The sequence below is a fragment of the Polyodon spathula genome, chromosome 6, assembly GCF_017654505.1.
Source record: "Polyodon spathula isolate WHYD16114869_AA chromosome 6, ASM1765450v1, whole genome shotgun sequence".
Classification (NCBI taxonomy): domain Eukaryota; kingdom Metazoa; phylum Chordata; class Actinopteri; order Acipenseriformes; family Polyodontidae; genus Polyodon; species Polyodon spathula.
Genome location: NC_054539.1, coordinates 58,805,608 through 58,813,512, shown reverse-complemented (window position 1 = coordinate 58,813,512; position 7,905 = coordinate 58,805,608).

Sequence of the window (7,905 nt, the reverse complement as noted above, 5' to 3'; positions counted from 1 at the left end):
TGGGTGGTGTATATGTAATGCATTAAGCTATTTAAAATACATTGTAGCTAACAAAATAATTCCATCAATATTAGCCATTTTGCACTTCCATTAGCTACATATGTCTCAAATGTGTAGTTTTAAAAGAAACACGTTACAGCACACATGCCTTTTCATTTGAAATGTGCAGAGTTGTGTGATGTGATATTACACTATAATGTATTTCTTTCAAAACTGCATATTTGAGACCTATAAAAAGAATAGATGTGCATTGCAGAGACATTTTATGGAGCTATTTTATTAGTAAAGAACAATCTATGCTCAACAGCTTATCAAGCTACAGTTTTCTAACTAATGAATTGCCATGTTTAAAAGACACATTTTTGCTGGTTTCCCAGGCAAATACTGCATCATCTGTTGGCGTTTGGGATGTCCAATGGTATTATTCAATAAAGAGGAGGGAAGATGCAATAGAAAAAAAAATGTTTAAAAAAAGTATCATTGAGATTAGGTAATTGGATTTTCAAGTATAATACAATAAATTGTTACCTTATTTAAGAATACAAGAACATTTTCGAACTGCATTTAAGTTTGGTAGTATCTTGTAAAGCACTTTGTGATGTTGATCCACTATGAAAGGTGCTATATAAAAATTATTATTATTATGAAACAGACCTGTTTGGATTTGTTACAAATAAAAAGCTGTTTCTGACTGAACACCCAGCCGGTATTGATGAAGGTGCTCCCAGTTTCAGCAATTGTTTAAATTAAGACTGTGAGGAACAATCGTTTGCAATTAGAAATTTAGAGCAAAGGGACTTCAAATTGTCTGTTTTCTTAAACCAATTACCAGTAAATCTTTTAAATGAGTTTAAAGGTACAGTATAACCCTGAAATAGCTAAAACTAGAGGAGACTAAGCAAATTTTTTTATATCGTAAAAATGTTTAATTAAAATGAATCTCTGGGTTAAATTATTATTATTTTGCCTGGTAATCATATTCAGATATATTCTGGTGGAAAATGTGTTTTATTCATGAGAAAGCTATCATTGTCATGGAATTGAGTTCAATTATTAAAACAACTGAAAGATTAATGTTCGGATGACTCTTTTACAGGGCCGGCCTAAGGCTGTCCGAGCACTAGGCGGTGATGATTAAGCGCGGGGCACAGAGCATCAGATGAATGCTACAGTAGCAACTATCTTAGTATATAGGTGCATCATATAATCATATGCACCTAGATAGACTAATGTTAAGATATGGTTAATATTAATGATATTAAAATGTAAATGAATACTTGTTTCAGTTTGTTTGTTATCATTTTATATAATTCACAACTTCAGAGCACTCCAAATTCCATTGTACTTCAAACATAGTACTTATTAACTGTTTTCTAAAATGACCATGCCCCAATAGGCCTATTGAAAAATACTGTAAGTAGGTTCTAACAGGTCGGTGGTGACAACCAGGCAGAAATAAATAAATAAATAGTGCCACAGGGTAGCTGAGGGCTGACGTCAGACCAGAGACACCGGAACAAAAACACAGACAGGTATTGCAGGGCAAAATGGCACTGGTGCCGTTTTTAATAAACAAAAAAATCAAACAAAAGGATTACAAAAATAAAGGTACTGGCCAGGCTGGTTGAATGACTTCACTGACGCAGTAAGTAAAATTTTGTTTCTTTCTTTCTCTCCTCGCTCGCTTGCGCTCTCTCTCTCACTCCAAAACACTCTCCACGATACCCCTCCCAGTGCAGTAAACTGCAGGTTTTTATATACTCAGCCGGGGGATTAACCAGCTACCAATTAGCTGATTATCCCCCGGCTGCATTCTGTGCGAGTTTTTGAATTACTGGCAGAGACGAGTTACCAAACCCTACCTCTGCCAGATTGCACACATACGTACACACAGTCTTTTTAAATAAATCAATAAATAAATACACAGTAATGGAAATAAAACACATTTAAATGTACAGGGCTCCTCGCCCTGTTACAAATAATAACAAAAAAAATCCCTCCTTGACACTTACACCCCCCCCCCCAATTAGTTTTTAGTGTTTTGTGTTACAGTAAATATTTTTAACAAAATGTACCCCATATCTAATCGTTAGGTGCAGTGATTTCCAGAAACTGACACGTTTTTTTCCCGAAATTACCTTTCATTTCCAAGAACACTTGATACTTCCGATTACGCCCGATTTCCCCCCTTTGCGCTTCTTCCGTCTGAGCCGTTCACTTACCGCCAGTGAAAAAAATGGTTGAGCCAGAAGATCGCGTAAAAAGAATTCAGAAAAGATGTGCTCCATGCGGATGAAGGGAAGTTATGTGATACAATTTGCAGCAAGGTTTTGGACTATGTTAAAAAGGATGGCATAGTCGACCATATTGGAGGCCCTTGTCATGTGGCAGCAACGGAACAAAGAAAACAAAAGACAGAGAGAGGGGACATGACAGCAGCAAAGCAACAGCACACAATTACTGGAGTGCTTGCACGACAAAATGAAAACTAACAATACAGAGACAAGATAGTGCAAGACTGGGTGGAGGCCTGTAGTGCAAACATTACTCTCGAAAAAAAAAACCTGACAATCCCACATTGAGAGTTCCTAAACGAGCATATAAGAAATGGGGACTGTATCCCTCAAGCAAGTACACTGAGATGGACCCATCTTCACCTGGTCTTTGAACAGCACAAGCAACAGCTGATAGCTGAATTCAAGGGCCAGCACGTAGCTGTAACTGTGGATGAATACACAGACTAGCTGAACCGGTATGTGGCGAATATTCTATTACAGCTGATGCAGGTTTCAGACGATTGGCCTGCTGCTGCCAAGCTCACAGAAACAGTGGAGTTAAAGCGTGTCAATTACTCTACGTATTAACAAGCTGTGATACAGACTCTTGTAGAACATGAACTTGACTCTTCAAATATAGTGGCTTATGTGATAGATAATGAAAAGTACATGTGAAAGTCATTCAAAGACAGTTTAAGTGGCATGTTAACTAACTGCATTCACGTGACCTGCTGGGCACACATTACAGCTTTACTAGGTGAGTGCTTGCGCCGATTTTATGTAGACGTGGACCGTCTGTGTGCTCTAACAAAAAAGCTGCTCTGCAAAGCCCCACTCAGATGCGCTCGTTTCAGAGGCTACCTTATTGACCACAGCGTTGGAAGCCCGACGTTACCGATGGAACCCATTGTAACAAGATGGAGTACTTTGTTCAAAGCCGTGGAGAATTACTGCCATCATGTGGAGTACTACAAAGGGCTCGTTGCTCAGGAAAGGAGGAGGACATGCCTGCCGTCTTGGAGGAGCTAAGTGTTACTGCAGAGAGAATCACTTGAGGCAGATTTAATTTTTATCCAAGCAGAAGAAATGCCACTTGTTCAGACGTTACTTAAGTTTGAATCACAGTTGACATTACCAACAGAAGTGTACAACATTGCATCTGATCTATTGGCAAAACTTCAGTACAAAGAACGGAATGCACCGGACAGCCTCAGACGTCGTTTTCCACAGTTGCGCAGAGAAACTGCAGAGATATCAAAATACAGACAAACAGCCAGCATACAGATTTTTCCTGCGATGTGCAAATCTTGGATCCTAAGCAAGTTCCTGTCCTCTCCCATGACTTCATGTCTATGAACAGAGTATCCCGCTGTTGAGTTCTGTACATGAGGGTGAGTGGGCCGTTTACTTAAACGTAAATTAACTCCACAGTATCAATTAAATATCTCTCTGCAGGTTCTAGAACGGCATGGACAAGCATTTGCCAAAGTTTTGCCAGATTGCCAAATCAACTTGAACAATCTTGTGTAATTCAGTTGATACTGAACGCAGTTTCTCCAAACTTGGGCAAATGGTAACCCCACAACATTACTATTTCAATAGAAAGTGTGAAGATGAACTTTAATGTGTCCTAAGCATGTCTGTCAATATTTATGTGAGTATATAGGCACAAGTACTTGTAATATAAAGATGTTTGCATTAAAATATTTTGTTACTATTGCTGTATATACCGAAGCGCACTTATGTATAGCTGAACTGAGCTTGCTTTTTGTGTTAGGCTACAGTTTTATTTATTTATTTGTTTAATTATTGAGATCATTTACTGAAGTGAATGGACTTCTAGTTTACCTGAAGAAATTGCATTATTTCAAAATTTTAAATCTTACACATATTTGCAATATTTTGTAAAAAGGACATTCTGCCACATCTCTCTCATCTATGGCAAGACTCATAGCAGCCTTGTGAGGGTGAGACCTTCACTGTAATATTTAACTACATGTTATTGTGATTGTTAGTGTGATCTACTGGCGATAGAGCCGTGGGTTCATTATGTATTGTCCATGCTGTTGATCAAGTGTGTTTGATATATGACTGTGTATTGCTGTAATTAGATTAGGGCGCTTCCATCAATGGAGTTGCAGTAGCTATACATGTGGAACAATGTTTTTGTTATAACCATATGTTCGGTAATCTTCCAATGGAAGGGGTAATGCTAATTCAGTCCTTACTGGTAGCAGTTAAGGACAAAAGAATAAGAATGACAATGATAATAAGAATTAAGCAAAGTAATAGTTTAACGATCGTGTCGTAAACAAAGATGGTATTCATGCAGGTTAAACAAATACGTATAAATGAGAAGCATGTGGATTGTAAAAGAATGAATGTTTAATGTAAATTGAATGAATGCTGGGTAATTCATTTTTGTATAAAATCATTCCAGGTGCAAATGTTTATTGAATAATTAATCCTGTTAGGAGCAGGCAGGGCTGCGGATTATAAAATGCCATTTCATTCCTTAGGAGGAGAGAGGATTATTATCTTAGTCAGTGTATTTACACCCTGCTAATCTAACCAACCCCATCCAATTCTTTTTATTGCTAAATAATAGAAAAAAAAAAAACAATTTAAACATGTCTACTGGCACCAGAATATAATGTTGCTGGTGCTAATATAAGGTACCCTAGTACTAAAATCTAACACCATAGTGCCAAAATTGCACCCCTGACCATTTTCCGTGCACGTAATGAACACATTCAGTCTCATGGCACATTCAATCTCACAGCAGTCCGTTTGAGTGCGGGGCCCCTTAAACGGTGGGGGGCCTAGACAGCCGCCTCGCTCGCCTTGTCTCAAGGCCGGTCTTGCTCTTGTATATCATGTTCCAAAGGCCAGGTCTCTCAAACAGTTATTGGTAAAATGGAGAGACAATTTAACTAACCAACTGCATAGTAAAGCATAGGCATGAGTAAAAAGCACAAAGCTGTCTATGCAAATGAGCACCGTTTGCTGCAAATAACAGCATCTAAGTAAAATGGCAGCTAATTACATTACATTCACCTCAATAACCATGGTAGCCAGAACGGTTAATCAGACCTGCTGATTTTTTTTTTTTTTTTACCCAATCAATCTCCTTCATTAAAATCCAAAGGGGGGGTGCTGTCAAGTTTGATAATTAGTGCACCGTCATCTTAATTAAAATTGTAGCTTCTAATTAAGAATCATTGTTTACCTCATTCGAAGGACATTAAAATGAACCTGGGTAGTACTTCTGACTTTTAAAACTAGTATTTATGGCTCCTGGGGAAATTGTGCTATCTGTTATTTAACATGTGTAGATCTTCTTTAAAAAGATCAAATGTAAACCAATTGTTTGCAAGGTTTTAGACCTGCAGACCTAGATCAACATAAACCTTAATAAATAGTGCTAGGGATAAGAATAATATAAACAATAGTGATTTTTGTAAAAACAAAGCCTTAAGCACAAGTGTATGCTTTTGTTTGAAGGATAATGTGGCACAAGTGGAACAAACATAACAAAAAGGATAACAAGCATGTTTCATGCATTTAAATGACAATTTTTTTCCACTTATCTACACGCCATACTCCACACTGTTAAGGGGGGAAAAAAAGGTTTTTATTGAGAAAAAAAAAAATTATATATTAAAAATACAAAACTGAAAGATCATAATTGGATAAGTCTTCACCCCCCTGAGTTAATACTTGGTGGAAGCACCTTTGGCAGCAATTACAGCTGTGAGTCTGTTGGGATAGGTCTCTACCAACTTTGCACACCTAGATTTGACAATATTTGACCATTCTTCTTTACAAAACTGTCAAGTTCTGTCAAGTTCCTTGGGGAGGGTTGATGGCCAGCAATCTTCAAGTCATGCCACAAATTTTCGATTGGATTTAGGTTGGGGCTCTGACTGGGCCATTCAAGCAACTTTTTGTTACTTAATCACTCCAGTGTAAATTTGGCTTGTGCTTTGGGTTGTTGTCATGCTGAAAAGTGAACTTCTGGCCTAGTTTCAGCTTTCTTGCAGAGGACAGCAGGTTTTCCTCAAGGACTTTTCTGTACTTTGCTCCATTCATTTTCCCTTCTATCCTGACAAGTGCCCCAGTCCCTGCTGATAAGAAACATCCCCATAACATGATGTTGTCGTCACCATGCTTCACAGTAGCGATGGTGTTCTTTGGGTGATGCACTGTGTTTGGTTTGTGCCAAAGATAATGCTTTGCATTTAGGCCAAAAGGTTCCATTTTAGTTTCATTAGAGCACAAAACTTTTTGCCACATGGGTTACAGACTCTCCTGAGTTTATTTATTTATTTTTTATTTTTTGCATACTTCAAACAGGATTCACGGTGGGCTTTCTTGAGTAATGGCTTCCTTCTTGCCACCCTACCATACAGGTCAGATTTGTGGTCTGCTTGGGATATTGTTGTCACATGCACACTTTAACCAGTCTTGGCCATAAATGCCTGTAGCTCTTGCAAAGTTGGCATTGGCCTCTTGGTAGCCTCTCTGATTAGTGTTTTTCTTGCTCGGTCATCCAGTTTGGAGGGATGACGTGATCTAGGCAAGGCCTTGGTGGTGCCATACACATTTCACTTCTTAATCATCTTGACCATGCTCCAAAGGATATTGAAGGCCTTTGATATTTTTTTATACCCATCCTGTGATCTGTGCAGAGGGAACCTACAGGAACTGCTCAATTTATCCTGAAATTATGCGAATCACAACAATTTAACACAGGTGGAGGCCACTTAACTTGGTGTGTGATTTTGAAGGCAATTGGTTACACCTGAGCTAATTTAGGATTGCTATTATAAGGGGGGTGGGCACTTACCCAACCAAGCTATTTCAGTTTTTATTTGTAATTAATTTTCAGCTGATTTCTAGAATATTTTTTTTCACTTGGAAGTTGTGGGGTAGGATGTGTTGATAACTGTAAGGCAAAAAGGTGAACATTTTGAAAGATGGTGTAAACTTTCTATAGGCACTGTGTGTGTGTGTGTGTGTGTGTGTGTGTGTATATATATATATATATATATATATATATATATATATATATATATATATATATATTAGTGACAAACTTGGGATTGTTTGTCATATGCAGGACCTTTATCACTGTCTTCCAGTATAAAGGTAGTTCATACAAAAGTACTGGAGTTCAAATAGGATGGTGCCTGTATGTGTATTCATTAACCCTATGCCTCCTACAAGGAATGACTATAAATTGTGCATGTAGCCAACAATGCTTTTAGTGCTTGTAGTTTAATAACCGTAAATCAAATTAAAACCCAATTGTGGCAGGCTGGTGAGTGGATAGAGGCCCAGAGACAGTCTGGAGTTCAAAAAAATAACTTTTATTATAAACACAAAAATGAAAGGGCACAAGGGCCAAAACAAAGCAATTTAAACACAAAATAAACAAAATAAAGCAAAAATACTCTCACAAAAATAAAGGTTTCCAGGCTGGGCAATGCCTTCACTGGATTCAAAACATTCAAAAATCACAAACACCAACCTGCTTCCTCAGCTCCCTCCTCCTAAATGAAAAGCAGAGGCCTCCTTTTATGTCAGGTGGCTGGGCGCTGATTGATCGTTAATTAAACTAATCATC